The sequence below is a fragment of the Lontra canadensis genome, unplaced genomic scaffold (genome assembly GCF_010015895.1).
Source record: "Lontra canadensis isolate GAN:19392208 unplaced genomic scaffold, GSC_riverotter_1.0 scaffold146, whole genome shotgun sequence".
In the NCBI taxonomy this organism is placed as follows: Eukaryota; Metazoa; Chordata; class Mammalia; order Carnivora; family Mustelidae; genus Lontra; species Lontra canadensis.
The window spans coordinates 1,105,108-1,125,266 of NW_022631140.1; the positions used below are offsets into that span (position 1 = coordinate 1,105,108).

The window sequence follows — 20,159 nt, forward strand, 5'->3', positions numbered from 1 at the left end:
CAAAGCAAGACCACAAGGATCATGAATAATCAAGGAAATACAACATCACCAAAAGAAAATAGTAAAACTTCAACAAAGGACCCTAAAGAAATGGAGGTCTATGAACTGTCTGACAAAGAATTGAGAATAATCCTCTTAAAGAAATTCTGTGAACTGCAAGAAACACAGATAAACAAATAAATGAAATTAGGAAAATAATGCATGAACAAAATGAGAAGTTCAGTAAGAAATAGAAACCATTAAAAAAAGAACCCACACAGGGGCACCTGGGTGGCTCAGTGGGTTAAGGCCTCTGCCTTCAGCTCGGGTCATGATCCCAGGGTCCTGGGATCGAGCCCCCCATTGGACTCTCTGCTAAGTGGGGAGCCTGCTTCTCCTCTCTCTGCCTGCCTCTCTACCTACTTGTGATCTCTGTCTGTCAAATGAATAAATAAATCTTAAAAAAAAAAGAAAAACCACACAGAAATTTGAGAATTGAGGGATGCCTTGGTGGCTCAGTCAGTTAAGCCGATGCCTTCAGCTCAGGTCATGACCCCAGGGTCCTGGGATAGAGTCCTGCATCAGGCTCCTTGCTCAGCAGGGAGCCTGCTTCTCCCTCTGCCTCTGCCTGCCACTCTGCCTGCTTGTGCACTCTCTCTCCCTCCCTCCCTCTCTCTCTCTCTGACAAATAAATAAATAAGTAAAATCTTAAAAAAAAAAGAAATCCTACAATTGACAAATACAATAACTAAAATGAAGAGATCAATAGAAAGCTCAACAGCAGACTCGACCAAGCAGAAAGAATTCATGAGCTAGATGGCAGATCACTGAAATCATCCAGTCAGAGGAGCAAAAAGAAAAAAGAATGAAAAAGAATAAAGAAAGCCTATATGAATTACGTGATCCATTCAAAGAAACCATGCATTACTGGGTTACCAGAAGGAGAAGAGTGGGAAAAGGAGGCAGAAGTCTTATTTAAAGAAATAAAGGCTGAGAACTTCCCAAATCTGAACAGAGATTTGAACATCCAAACTCATAAAGTTAATAAGTCGTCCTAAAATTTCAGCCCCAGCTGATCTTCTCTAAGACACTTTATAATAAAACTGTCCAAAATCAAAGAAAAAGAGAGAGTTTTAAAAGCAGCAAGATTAAAAAAAATTTTCATATATATGGGAACTCCCATGAGGCTATAGAAGATTTTTTAGCAGAGAGTGGAATGATATATTCAAATTGCTGAAAGGAAAAAAAACTCTATCAACCAAGAATAATTTACCTGGCAAAATTGTTTTGAGAAATGAAGGAGAGATAAAGATTTTTCCAAACAAACAGAAGCTGAGGGGGTCTGTCATCACTAGAACTGCCTTACAAGACATGCTGAAAGGAATTCTTGAAGCAGAAATGAAAGGACACTAATTAGCAACATGAAAATATATACAAATATAAAACATACTGGTAAAGGTAAGTATATAATCAAATTCAGAATACTAATACTATAATATGTTTGTGTGTTAATCACTTAATTGTAATATAAAGGTTTAAAGGACAAAAGTATCAAAAGTAACAATTGCTACAATAATATGTTAGTGGATCTACAATATAAATGAGATTAATTGTGACATCAAAAACATAAAATATGGGAGGGCTGTAAGAGGGTTGAATTTTTGTGCATGATTGAAGTTAAATTATCATCTTAAAATAGACTGTTAAGTTTATGAGACGTTTTATACAATTCTCAGAATAACCACAAAACAAAGACCTATGGTAGACACACAAAAGATAAAGATGATCAAAGCTTGCTACTATGGAAAATCATCAACTCACAATGAAAGATAAACAAAGAGGAAGGAAGAAATAAGGGAAATATAAAGCAACCAGAAAACAGTAAGATGGCATTAATAAGTACTTACCTATTAATAATTACTGCTAATGTAAAGAGATTAAATTCTCCAATCAAAAAGCATAGAGTGGCTGAATGGATTAAAAAACAACTCTGGGGTACCTGGGTGGCTCAGTGGGTTAAGTCTCTGCCTTCCGCTCAGATCATGATCTCAGGGTCCTGGGATCAAGCCCTGCATCAGGCTCTCTGCTTAGCAGAGAACCTGCTTCCCCCTTTCTCTCTGCCTGCCTCTCTGCCTACTTGTGATCTCTCTCTCTCTCTCCCTCTCTCTGTCAAATAAATAAAATCTAAAAGAAAAAAACAAACACAATCCAACTATATGTTGCCTACAAGAGACTCACTTTAACCTTAAGTACACACATAGTCTCAAAGCGAAGGGTAGAAAAAATATATTTCATGCAAATGGAAACCAAAAGTGAGTAGGAATAGCTATCCTTATATCAGCAAAACAGACTTCAAGTCAAAAATTGTAGCAAGAGACAACAAAGGTCATTTTACAATGATAAAGAGGTTAATTCATCAAGAGAATATAACAATTGCAAATATATATGCACTCAATATCCAAGCAACAAAATATATTAAGCAAATACTAAAAGATCTGAAGAGAGAAATAAACAGCACTACAATAACAGGAGGGGACTTACAACAATGGACTTGTTTATCCAGACAGAAAATCTGGACAGAAAATTCATAAGGAAACATTGGACTTGAACTATACCTTAGCATAATTTATGCAGAACATTCCACCCAATGGCAGTAGAATACACATGCATCTAAAGGACACATGGAACATTCTCTAGGATAGATAGGTGAGGTTACAGAGCAATTATTAGCAAGTAAGATGACTGAAATCGTACCAAATGTTTTTTCTGACCACAATGGTGTGAAACTAGAAATGAATTATAAGAGGAAAACTGGAAAATTCACAAATGTGTGGAAACATACTCTTCAACAACCACTGGGTCAAAAAAGAAATGAAAAGCGAAATCAAAAATTATCTTTTAAAAAAAGATTTTATTTATTTGACACAGAGAGAGAGAGAGTGAGCGAGCGAGCATGCAGGGGGAGAGGCAAAGGGATTGGGAGAAGCAGGCTTCCTGATGAGCAGGGAGCCCGATGTGGGCTCAACCCCACGACCCTGGGATCATGACTTGAGCCTAAGGCAGATGCTTAACTGACTGAGCCACCCAGGTTCCCCAGAAAATATCTTGATACAAAGGAAAATGGAAGCTCACACTAAACTTACGGGATGCAACAAAAGCAGTTCAGAGAGAGAAGTTTAAAGCAATAAATGCCTTCATTGAGGAAAAAAAAAGAAAGCATGCTTCCTAAAGCAAAAGAACCCAACCAGTGCCTCTTGCAAAGGAGAGGGTCAATTCTTGGGATAGCTTCCAGCTCTGGAAAATGAGCATCCTCAAGGGACCCCAGAATCCAATCACAGCATGTACACTTCTTTTATGAAGTCTCATCACAGCTCTGACCTGATTCCCACAAACTCCAATATGTTTATATTTAATATTTCCCTGTAAATGAAGAAAGCTTTTTTTCTTACCCCCTTTGGTAACCAATGGTCTGTAAGCTGCCCCTTTGTGGGAAGGTAAGAGGCAAAGTTTTGTGGGCATGCCGGCCATCAAGGATTTCATCAGTATCCTGCACTGCTGCTGATAAACCAGTCTTGGTATAGATCTATAGGCCGGGGCAATGCGAGATAGAAACTTGGAAGGAAGTGTACCCGCAGGAGTTCTTTAATCCCTTGTCTGTGTTGCTTCTAAGGCCAGCTTGTTTGATGCTATCTCTTCATTGATTCAGAATAAGACCCACAGGGTGCCAGTTACTGACCTGGAATAAGGCAACACCTTGCACATCCTCACCTATAAGCACATCCTCAAGTTCTTCAAATTGTTTGTCACTGTGTTTCCCAAGCCAGAATTCATGTCTAAGTCTCTGGAAGGACTGCAGATCGGCATGTAGGCCAACACTCCCATCCCTGTCTACATGGCTCTAGGCATTTTGAATGCACTGATTCTCAGCCCTGCCAGTGGTGGATGAGAAAGCGTGTGTGGTGGACATCTACTCAGAGTTTTATGTTATCAATTTGGCAGCGGAAAAGACCTACCATAACCTAGATGTGTCAGCGACCAAAGCTCTACGATGTTGATCACATTACTTTAAATGTGTCCTTGGGTGTGTGTCTGGGTAGTTCTGTCAGCTAAGTGTCTGACTCTTGGCTTTGGCTCATGTCATGATCTCGGGGTTGTGAGATTGAGCCCTGCAACAGGCTCCATGCTGAGCATGGACTCTGTTGGTGATTCTCTCCCCTTTTCCTCTCCCTTCCCCTCTGCTCCTGCCACTCACATGCTTGCTCTCTCTCTCTCTCTCTCTCTCTCTCAAATAAATAGATAAATAAAATTTTTAAATACATCCTCAAGTGTTATTTGCATGAGACTCTGGAGACCATTTTCAATAGACTCGTGGAACCAGAGATTTGCCTATCTGTCGTGGTGGATAAGAATGATGCAGCCAAGGAAATTTTTATCACCATCTGACCTCCTTTCAGAACTTGGTGCTCATGGGCAAAGACAAAAAAATCTTGACATGGGGGAAGAGGTCGGGCAGCACCAGGAATCAGCCCTGCTCACTGGCAGCCCTGGGAATCACAGATGAACTCTTGAAATAACTGTGACTATCCCCTCCCCAGAAGACCTCTACTCTTCTACCTGGAAGCTGGGGAAGGTATGGGAAGAGGAAGGAGAATGGATTTTAAGGTGCCCTTATCCTCACAATACTCTTGAGAAAAACTTTCAGCCTAGACCAGTCTAGCCCCTGTCCTCTCAACACAGTCCCTTTTCCAAGCAAACTATGGGTTCTGAGCCCCTGAAAAAAATTCTGGTCTCTTAGAGATTCTCGAACTTTACCCAGCCTTTAAGTCTGCCTTGGGCTCTACCCTAAGATAATAACACAACAAAACTCTTCATAAAGATATTTTTATTCATCCTGTTTCAAGCTGTATGGAAGAAGGTGAACCCGTTTAGTGACATTTCTTCCCCTAATAGGAATGGGGAGGATGGAGGGGAGGGGAGAGGTCTTTGGGTTCCCGTGCTGTATGCATATGAAGGGGATTGGGGGTTAGGTGGAGAAGGAGGGTGAAGTGGCTAGGTTATTGCTTTTCATGACAATCCTGACTAAAATGACAGGGACCTAAAACAACAACAACAAAAAAGAAAAATCACAAGTAAAAAACCTAAATTTACCCCTTAAGGAACTAGAAAAACTAAGGCCAAGGTCAGCAGAAAGAAGGAAATAACAAAGATCAAAGCAGAAACAAATGAAATAGAGTAAAAACAATAGAAAAGATCAACCAAATTAACAATTTTTTAAAAAGATAAACAAATTAACAAACCTTTATCTGGACAAAGAAAAAAAGAAAGGACCCAAATAACTGAAATCAGGAATGAAAGAGGAGACATTAGAACTGACACCACAGTAATACAAATGATCATAAGAGACTACTATGAACAATTATATGCTGACAAATTGGATAATCTAGAAAAAAACGGATAAATTCCTAGAAACGTACAACCTATCAAGACTGAATCATGAAGAAATAGAAAATCAGAATAGACCAAAAACAAGTAAGGAGATTGAATCGATAATTTAAAACCTCCCAAGAGAGAAAAGCCCAGCACCAGAGGGCTTTACTGGTGAATTGTAACAAATATTTAAAGAGGAATTAACATCAATCCTTTTCAAACTCTTCCCAAAATTTGAAGAGGAAGGGATACTCCCAAACTCGTTTTATGAGCAGCATTACTCTGATACCAAAGCCAGATAAGGACAACACAAGAAAAGCAAACTACAGGCCAATATTCCTAATGAATATAGATTCAGATATCCTCATCAAAATGCTTGCAAAATGAATTCAACAGCATATTAAAAATGATCACATAACATGATCAAGTGAGGTTCATTCCTGGGTTGCAAATCGATAAATGTGACATACCATATTAATAGAATAAAAGGTAAAAATCATATGATCACCTCAATACAAGAAGAGTAGTATTTGACAAAACTCAACATCCTTTCATGATAAAAACCATTAACAAATTGGGTATAGAAGAAACATACCTCAATATAATAGAGGTCCTATATGACAAGCCCACACCAGAGTCGACAATGAAAGGTTGATTTCTCACTAAGATCAGGAACAAAAGAAAAGTGCCCATTCTCAATACTCCTGTTCAACATAATACTGGAAGTCCTAGCCAGGGCAATTAGGCAAGAAAAAGAAATAAAAGGGATCCTTTTCAGGGAGAAGGAAGTAAAATCATCTTTGCAGATGTTATGATCTTATATATGGAAAATCCTAAAAACTTCACAAAAAAAAACCCCATTAGAACTAATAAATGAATTATGTAAGGTTGCAGGATATAAAACCAACTTATAAAAAACAGCTGCATTTCAAAAAGTAGCAGCAAACTATCTGGAAAAAAAATCCCATTTAAAATGGCACCAAAAGGAATGTCTGAGTGGCTTAGTTGGTTAAGCATTGGCCTTTGGCTCAGGTCATGATCCCACGGTCCTGGGGCTGAGGTCTTCATTGGGCTCCCTGCTCAGTGGGGAGTCTGCTTCTCCCTCTACCTGCCTCTCCCCCTGCTTGTGCTCTCTCTCTCTTTGACAAATAAATAAATAAATTCCTTTAAAAAATAAACAAAAATAAAACTGCATCAAAAATAATAAATTACTTGGGAATAAATTTTAAGCAAGGAGATGAAACATCTATTTGCTGCAAATTACAAGATACTGATTTAAAAAAAATTGAAGAGGATACAAGCAAATGAAATATAGTCATGTACATGGATTGGAAGAATTAATGTTATTAATTTGTCCATACTATTCATCTGTAGATTCAGTGCAATCCCTATCAAAATCTCAGTGGCCATTTTTTACAGAAATAGAAAAAACAATCCTAAAATGTATAGAGAACTGCAAAAGAGCCTGAACAGCCAAAGAAATCCTGGGAAAGAACAAAGCTGGAAGAACAAAACATACTTCTTGTTGTGAAGATTTATAATAAGGCTATAGAATTCAAAACAGTATGGTACTGGGATAGAAACACACATAAACCAGTGGAAGAGCACTGAGAGCCCAGGAATAAGCCCACACATCCACAGGCAACTAATACATGATAAGGGAGCCAGGGATACTTACTAGGGAAGGGATAGCCTCTTCAATAAGTGGTACTGGGGAAACAGGGTATTTACATGCAAAAGAATGAAAATGGACCCCAGTCTTACACCACTCACAAAAGTTTTCCGGAAATGGGTTAAAGATTTTTTTTTAAAGATTTTATTTATTTGTCAGAGAGAGAGAGAGAGAGAACAAGCAGGGGGAGTGGTAGGTGGAGAGAGAAGCAGGTTCCCTGCTGAGCAAGGAGCCCAAAGTGGGACTCAATCCCAGGACCGTGGGATCATGACCTGAGCCAAAGGCAGATGCTTAACTGACTGAGCCACCCAAGCATCTCCAGAAACGGATTAAAGACTTAAATGGAAGGCTCCAAACTACAAAATGTACCAGAAGAAAACACAGGGGAAATTCTCCTTGATGTCAGTCTTAGCAATGATTTTTAGGATATGACAACAAAGTTTAGGTAACAAAAGCAAAAATCAACAAGTGGGACTACATCAAACTAAAAGCCTCTGAACAGCAAAAGCAACAATCAGCAAAATGAAAAGGCAACCTATAGCATGGGAGAAAGTATTTACAGATCATTTATCTGTTAGGGGTTAATACTCCCAAATACATGAGGACCTCCCACAGTCCAATACAAAAAAAAAATCTGATGAAAGGATTTGAATAGACATTTTTCCCATAGAAGACATACCGATAATCAATAGGTACATGAAAAGATGCTCAACATCACTCATCATCAAGGGAATGTAAACCAAAACCACAACAAAATATCACCTTATACCCGTTAGAATGGCTATTTCCAAAAAGGCAGAAGACAACCAATGTTGGGATGGTGTGGAGAAGAGGGAGCTCTGGTGTACTGTTGGTGGGAATGTAAACTGGTGCAGTCACTATAGAAAACGCTATATGGAGGTTCCTCAAAAAAACAGAACTGCCATATGACCCAGGAATCCTGCTTCTGGGTATATATTTGATGGAAATGTAATTAATAGTGAAGAGACATTTGCACCCTCATGTTCATTACAGCATTATCCGCAATAGCCAAGACATGGAAACAACAAAAGTGCCCACTGATAGATGAATGGCTCAATCAACTGTGATATGCACGCACGCACACACACACACACACACACACACCAACTGTGATATGTACACACACACACACACAACTGTGATATGCACACACAGACAGACACACACACACACACATACACTGCGATATTATTCAGCTATAAAAAAGAAGGAAATCCTGCATTTTATGACAATATGGATGGGCCCCGAGGGCCAAGTGAAATAAGTCAGACAGAGAAACAAAAATATTGTGTATCCTCACTTACATGTGGGATCTCAAAAGTCTGAACTCACAGAAACAGTAAGATCATGGTTGCCAAGAGCTGGGGGGTGGGAGGGTGCAGGGAAAATGAGGGAGATGTTGGTCAAAGAGCATACACTTCCAACTGTAAGTTCTGGGAACCTAGTGTATAGCCTGATGACTATAATTAACTATACTATATTACTGTAAGTTGTTAAGAGAGTAGATATTAAATGTTATCACCACAAACACAAGAAAAAAATTATGAGAGAAAATGGTGGTGTTTACTAACTTTATTGCGGCAACCATTTCACAATACCTGTGTGCATCAAATCATTACACTGTACACCCTACACCAGCATCGCTTATATTAATAATATGTCAATAAAGCTGGGAAAAAAGAAAATCAATATAATTCACAATACTAAAAGAATAAAAATAGGGAAATCATTTTAACATCTCAAAAGATAGGAAATGCATCTGATAAAGTTAAAAAACTATTAATGGTTAAATAAAACTGAGCAAAGGAGAAATAAGAATTTTCTTAATCTGATTTAAAAAAACCCACCACACACAAAACTCTAAAAAAAACCCTTCAGCAAACATGTTACCTAACTGTGTAATGTGAAATGCTTTCCCTTTGAGATCAAAATGAGACAAGAATTGCTTCCTATTATATTGTATTAGAGGATTTAGCTGGTACAATGAGGGAGCAAAAAGAAATTAAAAGGTGTAAGGATTGGAGAGGAGCAAAATCAGCTTGCAGAAAACAGTTTAGCAGTTTCTTGTAAAGTTGAACTGAGGCATACTCTATGATCCAGTATTTTCTTTTCTTTTTAAGATTTTATTTATTTATTTGAGAGCGAGAGAGAGAGTAAAAGAACACAAGCAGGGGTGGAGTGGTAGAGGGAGAAGGAGTGGGAGAAGCAGGCTCTCCGCTGAGCAGGGAGCCTGATGGGATGCATGGCTCCATCCCAGGACCCGAGGATCATGACCTGAGCTGAAGGCAGATACTTAACCTACTTAGCCACCCAGGCGCCTCTATGATCTAGCATTTTCACTTCTAAGTATATACCTAGGGGAATTCTTGCACAAGGACACAAGACATGTACAAGAATGTTCATAGCAGCATTATTCATAATACCCCTAAGTTGGGCAGGAGGTCCCAAATGCCCATCAAGAGTAGAACGGATAGATTGTAAAACATTCACGTTAGGTTGACTACTATAGGCCAATGAACATGAATGAGCCATAGCTACAAATATAGACATGAATAAAAACAAAAATAAAAATACCAGGCAAGGGATGCCTGGGTGGCTCAGCTGGTTGAGCCGCTGCCTTCGGCTCGGGTCATGATCCCAGAGTCCTGGGACTGAGTCCCGCATCCAGCTCCTTGTTCAGCAGGGAGCCTGTTTCTCCCTCTGCCTCTGCATACCACTCTGCTCGCTTGTGCATTCGCGCTCTCTCTCTCCCTCTCTCTCTGACAAATAAATAAATAAATAAAATTTTTAAAGAATATATCAGAAAAATACATGCCACAGAAGAATGTCTATAGTGTGATTACATTTACATACAACTCACAAAGTTGGAAAAACTAAATAATATATTGCTTAGGGATGCACACATATGTGGGGAAAAATAGCAGAAAAATTATTATAAAAGTCAAGATAAAAGTCACCTCTAGGGAAGATGAAGAGGGCTATTTTTAGAAAGTTTCTAAGACAGGAGGTGGTTGCTATGAGGGCATTTTTTAAAAAAGATTTTATTTATTTATTTGACACAGAGAGAGTGAGATCACAAGTAGGCAGAGAGGCAGACAGAGAGGGGGAAGCAGGCTCCCTGCTGAGCAGAGAGCCCAACGTGGGGCTCAATCCCAGGACCCTGGGATCATGACCTGAGCCAAAGGCAGAGGCTTAACCCACTGAGCCACCCAGGTGTCCCCCATGGGGACATTTTTATTCTTTAAGCTGTACATATATATTTTTTACATGATTTATATAGGATATATTTCACTATAAATATTTTTTTTCAAAAGCAATTCCCTTTAGGTCTAATTACCAGTTTATAGAGAATATAAAGGATAGTGGAACATACTAAGTGATACCATGAGTAAACAATCAGCAAAGTCTAGACTTTGGGAAAATCTAGAGAACAAATCATCTTGTTTCTTCTCTCTCTCTCTCTCTCTCAAATAAATAAATAAACCTTCAAAATGTCAAGGGGAAAAAAAGAGATGAAAAAGGGACCTATAACTTACAAAAGACTAAGGAGACATAGTCACCAATTGCCATGGGTGGACCTTATTTGGATACTCATTGAACAAAAAATTACAAATTAAATAATATAGCAATTGCAGTTAATGTGAGCATTAACTGGTTATCTGATGATAATAAGGATTTATTCTTGATTTTATTGGGATGTGGTCATGGTATAGCGGTTGTGGTTAAAAAGGCAGTCCTTGTTTTTTAGAGGTCAATAATGAAATATTTACAGGTGAAATGACATTAGTCTATGATTTGACTCAAAACAATCCTGGGTGGGAGGGGTGGTATAAAGAAAAGATTGGCCATGAGTTGAAAATTATTGAAACTTATGATGGTATGTGAGGTCTCACTAAATTTTAACATGTTTGAAATTCTGTATACTAAAAATAAGATAGGGTGCCTGGGTGGCTTAGTGGGTTGGGCCTCTGCCTCCAGGTCACGTCATGATCTCAGGGTCGTGGGATCGAGTCCCACATCGGGCTCTCTGCTCCACGAGGAGCCTGCTTCCGCCCCCCTGCCCGTCTCTCTGCATACTTGTGATCTCTCTCTCTCTCTCTGTCAAATAAAGAAATAAAATCTTTTTAAAAATAAATAAATAAAAATAAAATAAAAACCAGAGCAAAAAAAAAAAAATTTGCTCAATAAAGATCTATTTCAAAAGGGATATTTTTAAAAAAGATTTTATTTATTTGACAGAGAAAGAAATCAGAAGTAGGCAGAGAGGCAGGCAGAAAGAGAGGGGAAGCAGGCTCCCCACCAAGCAAGAGAGCCCGATGCGGGGCTCGATCCCAGGGCCCTGAGATCATGACCTGAGCCGAAGGCAGAGGCCCAACCCACTGAGCCACCGAGGTGCTCTTGAAAGGGACATTTTGAGGTTCGTTACCTTCTCACCTTGTGCAGAACAGCCACATTTTTCTTCCACGGACGATCTAGATCTGGGCTTCTCAATCTTTTTTTTTTAAGTCAGCTCCACACCCAGCATGTAGCCCAATGCAGGGCTTGAACTCGTGACCCTGACATCAAGACCTGAGCTGAGATCAAAAGTCAGATGCCTAACCAACTGAGCCACCCAGGCATCCCTGTGCTTCTCAATCTTTAATGTGCATACAAATAAAAAAGATCTTGCTAAAAATGCAGATTTGGATTCAGAATATCTGAAGTGAGGCCTGATAATCTGCATTTCTAACAACCTCGCAGGTGATGCCAATGCAGGACTCCCTTTAAGAACAGAGTCTTTGGGGCACCTGGGTGGCTCAGTGGGTTAAGCCTCTGCCTTCGGCTCGGGTCATGATGCCAGGGTCCTGGGATCGAGCCCCGCATCGGGCTATCTGCTCGGCGGGAAGCCTGCTTCACCCTCTTTCTCTGTCTGCCTCTCTGCCTACTTGTGATCTCTCTCTGTCAAATAAATAAATAAAATATTAAAAAAATAAAAAGAACACAGTCTTTCACCTCTTCATAAGCTCTGTTCCACTGGTCTTCGACTATTGACTCATTCTTCATCATTCCTTCCTGGTCCCATTCCCTTCCTGGCTCAAGTTAGATTCTGTGGTTCTCCTTGACACTCACTCCCTGGTACCCCGCTTCCACATCCTTGCCCTCGTCTGTGGAATTTGTCCAGCAAAACTTCAATGTGATGGTGCACCACCATTAAGTGCTTGAACCCAAGCCCTTAAATGACCCCAGAGAAAACGCCTCAATACATATTCTTTTTTTTCTTTAAGATTTTATTTATTTATTTGACAGAATGAGAGGGAGAGCATGAGAGGAGAGAGGTCAGGGGGAGAAGCAGATACCCTGCTGAGCAGGGATCCTGATGTGGGACTCGATCCTGGGACTCCAGGATCATGACCTGAGCTGAAGGCAGTCGCTTAACCAACTGAGCCACCCAGGCGCCCTTCAATATGTGTTCTTAATAGGCACTCTGCTTTATCCAGAATCCCTGCTCCTTTCTTTACAATGCTCATTTCTCTGTCTCCAAGAGGACTATGTCCTCCTCTTTTCCTCTTCCCATCTCCTTTTCTCTCTGCTAATGACCTTGCCTTATACTTCACTGTGAAAATAAAAGTTGACAGATAGCAAGTGCTTCATCTTCCCAACATCACATCTACAAGCTTCCCTGTATCTGCTCCATCTTTTCTCATTATCCCCTCCTATAAAAAAATAAAAATCTGGGGCGCCTGGGTGGCTCAGTGGGTTAAAGCCTCTGCCTTCGGCTCAGGTCATGATCCCAGGGTCCTGAGAGCCTGAATCGGGCTCTCTGCTCTGCAGGGAGCCTGCTTCCCCATCTCTCTCTGCCTGCCTCTCTGCCTACTTGTGATCTGTCTGTCAAATAAATAAATAAAATCTTTAAAAAAAAATTAAAAAATGGTGCACCTGGGTGGCTCAGTGGGTTGGGCCTCTGCCTTCGGCTCGGGTCATGATCTCAGGGTCCTGGGATCGAGCCCCGCATCGGGCTCTCTGCTCAGCGGGGAACCTGCTTCCCCCTCTCCCTGTGCCTGCCTCTCTGACTACTTGTGATCTCTTTCTCTCTCTCTCTCTGTCAAATAAATAAATAAAAGATAAAAAAAAAATCTGTCATCACCTATTCATTCATACACACTTTGGATTCCATTCCCTCACTCTCTTCCAGCTGGACTACTCTGATAGTTTACATAATCTAGAGGCTTCTTTTTTTTTTTTTTAAGGCAAATGTAAAATCAAGAGAGTTCCCTTGACTCTGACCCACAGCTAAATACTGCCTGATTCCTATTATCCTTTTCATAATTTACCTTCATTCACTCCTTACCCCCTCCAATTTTGCCTCCATCCTCACCACTCCACCAAAATTGCTCATTGAAGTCTTCAGCTACGTCCATGTTTCTAAGTCAAACAGAAGCTTTTCTGTCCTTTAATTTACTCAGTGCCTCAGCAACATTTGACCCAGCTGATAGCATGTTTGACTTTTTTTAGCCTTTCCTACTCCTGTTGCCCCTGCAAACATCCTGATCCAAACCTAGTTTTTCCACTATCACCAACCTGGGAGGCTTCTCTAATATGTACCTTTTCTTCAACCCCTATTAGACCATCAGCAAGACTTGCTTTTTTCCCCCTACATCTTAAGCATCTTTTCAATCTGTCCACTCCTGTTCCATTTCCACTGCAATTACATGAATCTAAATTGTCTCCTATTTCCCAAACAAGCCACCTACTTCCTTGCCTCAGGGCCTTTGTACATGCTGTTGCCTTGCATGGAACACTTAAACACATTCTGAGCTCCATATGGCCAAATTTCATTCTAGGGTAATAATCTTAAAAGTATTCCTAGACTCCAAGCTATTCCCAGATAATCCTGTGAGAAAGGGAGGAGACATTTCTATACCACATTCCAGACACACTCCTGATCCGTGGCCAAAACAGATGCTCAGACTCCTACTTGTTCTAATCAGAACACAAAGTTTGATATACAACCAAGTTTAAGTTCATTTCCAACCATAGCAAAATTGGCTCTGAATTTCCTCCTGGCTTTCAGTTCCTCCCATAGTAGAGGAAGAGAGTATCCAGCTTATTATTTTGAATTCAGGCTATACACTGGAAACAAACAGAACCCAGTATTCTGTAGCTCCTCTAGCTCAGAGATATATTTCTCCATCCCTTGAATCTGGTCTTGACCATGTAATTTGTCTAGGCCAATGGAACATTAGCAAACGTGAAACAAGTAGGTGTTCGTAAAGTGCTTGTGCGTTGGGGGCTCCCCTTCTCTTGTTGCTTTTGGAACCCAGCCATCATATGAAGAAGACTGGGCTAGCTCGCTAGATAGGGAGACACATGGCCCAGTCAATTTCAGCTGCCCCCGCCAATCAGCTGACACGTGCATGAGATCATCTAGGATCAGCCACCAGCAGCCAGTGTGCCAGCTGCCCAGTTACATGAGTGAACCCAGGCAAGAAGTATACCATCCAGATGATCCCACCTTCAACTGCCAACTCATGGCATTAGGAGCTATAAACGCGGATTGTTTTAAGCCACTACGTCTCAGTGTGGTTTGTAATGCAGCAAAAACTAACAGATACACCTCTTGAAGAAGTCTTTTTGTCCTGCAGATCCAATTATGCTACTTCCCTACTTAAAATGCCTTAATGGTTTTTCATTGATCCTGAAATACAACCCAAGTTTGCCTTTAGCAAGGCCCACAAGAGATCCACGTAGTCTGGAGGGGCTCATCTCCTGTTATGGTTGAACTCACAATGGGCTCAGCCTATCAACCTCCTGCTGCTCCTCGAGTGGTCCCAGCTCTTTCCCACCTCAAGGCTCTCGCACATACGGTTCCCTCTGTCTGGAATGTTCTTCCTGGCTCTTCACCTGCTTGACTCCCTGCTCCTCTCTCAGGTTACATCTTGAGTATTACATGGGCAGAGGGGACTCCTCTGACCAACTGTTCTTCTTTGTCCCCCAACTAAAGTATGTCTGCAGGTGAACATTCTCACGTCACCCTACTATTCTTTTTAGCAAATGCCCTGATTTGAAATAATATATTGTCTTATGTGATGACGTTTAATAACTGCCTTCTCCAATAAGCTGTCAAGTCCATGAGAACAGGATGTCTCCGTTTTGTTCGCAAAAATAACCCTGAACCTAGCATATTACCGTCACATAGTAATGTGGATGGATTTTTTTTTTTTAAGATTCTACTTATTTGTTTGAGAGAGAGAGAGAGAGAGAGAGAGACGGAGAGAGCATAAGCAGAGGGAGAGGGAGAGGGAGAAGCAAACTCCCCGCTGAGCTGGGAGCCCGATGCAGGGTTCGCTTCCGGGATGGGATATCATGACCTGAGCCAAAGGCAGATGCCCATCCAACTGAGCCACCCAGCTGCCCCTGGATTTATTATTTTTTTCTTTTTTGAGGGAGTTTATCATAGTAATTAACTGTGTGGGCTCTGGAGAACAGCTGCCTGGGCTTGAATCCTACCTCTATCACTTACTGGTTGAATGTCTAACTGCTTTGTGCCTCAGTTTGCCCATCTCTAAGTTGGGGATAAAAATAGCACTTGCTCATTGAGTTGTTAGGTGGATTGTGTGCAATAATTATTAATTATTTCTTGCCGAACAGGTATCAGCACACCTGGATAACCGTGAACCAGAAGCTTCTGACATAACCAACATCTCCTTCCTATGTAGTAAGTATGAACACTGCCATGATTAAATTTACATGTGCTTTCCCCATGGCTAGTTTCTCAGCCAGCGATCTGCCTCATTCTGCAAAGGTACGGCCTCAAACTCTGAGTCACCTCTCCAAGATGCGTAGAGCCCCTAATCCTTGAGCACTGACTGGATCTTGGCTCCTGCTTTAAGACTTGATTTCTCCCATAGAGCCAGACATTTGGGGTCAAAGAGCAATATCTCCTGACTGCTGTAAGTGCCCCTCCTATCACTTGATGATCCCCTAGCTGAGCGGGGATCAGGAGCCAACAAAGGTCCACCCAAGAAACAGCTCTGATGGCCCCAAGAAACAGATCGGTCACCCTTTAACACAGACGCGCACACGCACACACATATATGACAGGAACCAGGCCATCTACATTGAGAAAAATATTTTAGAAGGGATAGTTAGTACATTTCCTATCACCAAGTTCTCAAAGGCATGTCTTTCAGGTTCTGGACCGAAAGAATATAAGATCTAGGTGTCCAAAAAAAATTTTTTTAAGGCAAGGGGAGCAGACCCCCTAAGAAAAGCAGTGGGAGAAAGAAAGTAGAGGCAAATAAGAGGGGAACATGGGAATTGGAGAGGGAGAGGTCAGCTGAGAGAAGTCAAGACGAAGAGAGGAGAGAGATGGGAAAGAGGCAGGCTGGCGGGGGGGGGGGGGGGGGGGGGGGGATGGTTAGGGGGGAAAGGGATGGAGGTGCTCCTTCCATCCCAGCGCCTGCGGAACCAGCACAGCTCCGCTTCCCAAGAAGGCAGCGGAGGTCTGGCGCACAGACCGGAGAGCTGCAGCTCTCCTGAGCCGGCAGGCACTTTCCTCCCAATGTGCCCAGTGCCCAATGAGGGTGCCCTGTGCATGCTAATGAGGCAGTCTAGGACAGCTTCACAAATAATTGCTCAAACTGTTCAGTAACTTACCAGGCTGGGAGTCAGTGGGCTGCAGAATGATGGGGCACAGCTCCTGGGGGACCCCCAGCAGAGGGGGCCTGGTCTCCAGGTACTCGGTGCTCACAGGTTAGTGCCTGCAAGATGACGGATTTTCCATTCAGTCGGGCGCCAACCCAAAGACAGGGAGAGCCAGACCAAAAGGCAAAAGAGAGGAGGGGAACCTGCTTGTGTTTTTGTATTTAAATTGTTTTTGAGCCCACGTAGCCCTGGGAGTCACATGCCGCCTCCAACATCACCGGAGTCATCACATGATACAGGTCCCCCATCATGTGATAAGACAATTCTGCCTAACTTCGGCCCCCTGCCCCCGCCCCCACCTTACAGACTGACAGATAAAGTGCTTCTGGAGGAGCCCCCCTGAACGCAAAAATCCGCGGTTGAGGGAGGGATGCAGATGGAGAGCGCTCAGAGCCCACGCAATGCTAAGATCTTGATGAATACTTAATACGCCTTTTTCGCTCCTCCTAAGCTACTGCGACTTGGAGCCGTGCCAACCTCATTTGAATTCCAGCCTTTGTGAATAACTCAAGTGTCGCCACCGTTGTTCCAGCAATTGCAGGGCGTTTGAGCTCACACCATCCTGCCTCGTTCTGGAAAGCCCAGCTCGGCTGCCTCCCCGCCCCGCAGCTTCCATGCCGCCTCACCGAGCAGCGGGAGTGGGGCGGAGGTGGGGAGACTGCGCCCGCTGAACCTTCTAGGCTTTTTTTTTTTTTTTTTTTTTTTTTTTCTTCCCAGCTGCAGTAAGAGTCAGGTGGGGCCCGTCTGGCTTTCTGATGAGGCTGTCTCCTCTTTACTTGGTGATCATAGCTCAGCTCTGTCTGCAGGAGCTCTCTCTCTGTCTGCCTGTATGCATGCATTTGTTTCTCTCCTTAATCAGGATACAGTTGAACACATTTGGCTTCCAGATCTATTGGGCTCATTTCCTCCCATTACAGTAACCTCCTTTTCTCATTTATTCATTCACTCTAACAACATTTTATTAAACAAGCATTTTTTGGGAGCACCTACTATGTTGAAGGTCTTGTGCTGGGCAGTGAGGAGGAGAAGGGGAGGGAAGAGAGGTTGAGGAGATGCCTAAAGTGAGGGGTCTCTGTTCTTGAGGTGATGCTGTCTCTGAGAGGCAGCAGAAGCACACAAGGAGGCAAGCAGATGCACATTTCAGAGTCACCCACAGTCAGGCACCGGTCTGTCTACACCTGAACTTCCCCTCTACCTCCAGCCTCCCTGCCCTCCATTCTGCCCAGCAGAGGAAATGGACTCTAGTCACTTCCAAGTAAACACCTCTGGGCCATTTTTCTCTGCTTTTCATTTAAAGCAAATGCAATTAAAGATTTTTCTCTTGTTGTTCTTCACCCTGGGGTTGGTACTAAGCTCTGATCCTCACTCCAATGAACTAGTAAACTGTGTGGACCACTTTCCTTAGGAGGTAAAGAGTGCTTCAACATCACTTTGCAATTTGGGGGCAAGGTCCAGGAAAGGAGGATTATGTTTTAAAGCCAGATGGGCAGCATTGTAAAATACCTCTGAGAGGAAAGAGCCTGCTCCAAATACAGAAAACTTCTGTGCTGTCCTATACAGGAAAGCAGAGAAGATGTCTGTGGCACACACAGATGACTGCCTACCCCTGATGGCGTTGACAGTGTGTGATACTTTGTTCCCTGCATGTGGAAGAATAGGGGTTTAGGGTGGAAATTAGATTTGGGGATAGACTAATAGAGAATTTACATTACTGTACACCAAAATTTGTGTGACCATGAATTTTGCATTCACTATATCGGTGTTTCTGTTGTCTCCGCCAGACAACACAGACCTCAGGGGCAGAGATCTTGCCTTGCGCATTTCTACAACTCATATTCCTTGTCAACAAAACCCCTTTATTGTTCCAACAGCAATGTTGGCAACCCCAGGGATGACTTGAGTGATTGCTCCAGGGGTGGGTATGTGAGAGTTCTTGCTGGAGGGGTTAAAGGGTCCACTGCTTGGACCTTCTGGAAAGATTTTTTCTACTTGTTAAGAGAGAAAAGCTCATGAGGAAGAAAGTCCTTTTCTTGCTTGCTACATTTTGCTACCTGGATATGGTCACAGGAGGCAGCCACCATGTGAAAATGAGATAAAGAACGTTACTGACACGTTAAAGATGACAAAGAAGAAGGACAGAAAAAACATAGGTCCTTAATGGAATTGAGCTGCCAAACTGACCAGCTGTTTTAGGAAAATTGAGAATCTTTATGGTTTAAGCTCCTTCTAGCCAGATATTTTGTCACTTGTGGTTGGAATACATCCTAACTGAAACAGCATCCGGGGAATTTAGCAGCTGCTTCCTGGTCATCAGTGGCCTTTGAAGAAGAGCATCAGTGAGGTTGTGGAGGTGGGAGCTCAGTGATGGTGGGTTAAGAAGCAAATTGAGATATTCTATTCCTGACAAGACAAAGGATCCAATAGTCATAGAAGAAGTTCTGGATAAAATACAGCAGACATTCCTTTAAGTCAGAGCTGAGCTCTCTAAATGGGAAAAGGAAACAGAAAACCGGAGAGCTAAGCACATCAGTTGAAACCATGCCAACCCTGAAGAACTGGAGCTTGGTGGGGACATGGTAGCCATAGAAGATTGGGTTGTGACTCCAAGCAGCTGTTGGTGACAAAGTCTTGTGCCTAAGAGGTAGAACTGAAATTTCCACACCAACGTAGGGACCTTAAAGCATTGTATTCTCAAGGAAAATGTGGAACAGAATAAAGTTTACCCTTATGTTGAACTAAACATGGAATCTTATGGGATTTGACCTGAATTCTAGGTCAGGGAAAAAAATCGACTCCCCCAATAATGAAAAACCATGGCCTGTCCTCACTTGTCTTTGATGTTTGAATATACAATTGACTCTTGAACAACACAGGAATGAGTGGCACTGACCCCTGATGCAGTCAAAAATCCACACACAACCTTCAACTTTTCAAAAACTTAACTACAGGAGTGCCTGGGTGGCTCAGTCATTAAGGGTCTGCCTTCGATTCAGGTCATGATCCCAGGGTCCTTGGATCGAGCCCTGCATCAGGTTTCCTGCTTGGCTGGAAGCCTGCTTCTCCCTCTCCCACTCCCCCTGCTTGTTTTCTCTCTCTTGCTGTCTCTCTCTCTGTCAAATGAATAAATAAAATCTTAAAAAAAATTTAACTACTAATATCTTACTATTGACCAGAAGCCTTACTGATAACATAAATAGTTGATTAATACATATTGGTAAAGGTAATATGTACTGTATTCCTATAATATAAAGTAAGCTGGAGAAATGAAAATGTTAGTAAGAAAATTGTAACAAAGAGAAAATACATTCACATAATGTTAAAAAAAAAATCCATGTATAAGAGGACCCACACAGCTCACTGTGTTGTTCAAAGATCA

At 42.0% G+C, this 20,159-nt stretch overlaps 1 pseudogene; it reads left to right on the forward strand.

Annotated features, from left to right (window-relative positions):
• Nucleotides 1-3,273: 3,273 nt before the first annotated feature.
• LOC116859037 lies at nt 3,274-4,540 on the forward strand (annotated as a pseudogene).
• Nucleotides 4,541-20,159: the final 15,619 nt, after the last annotated feature.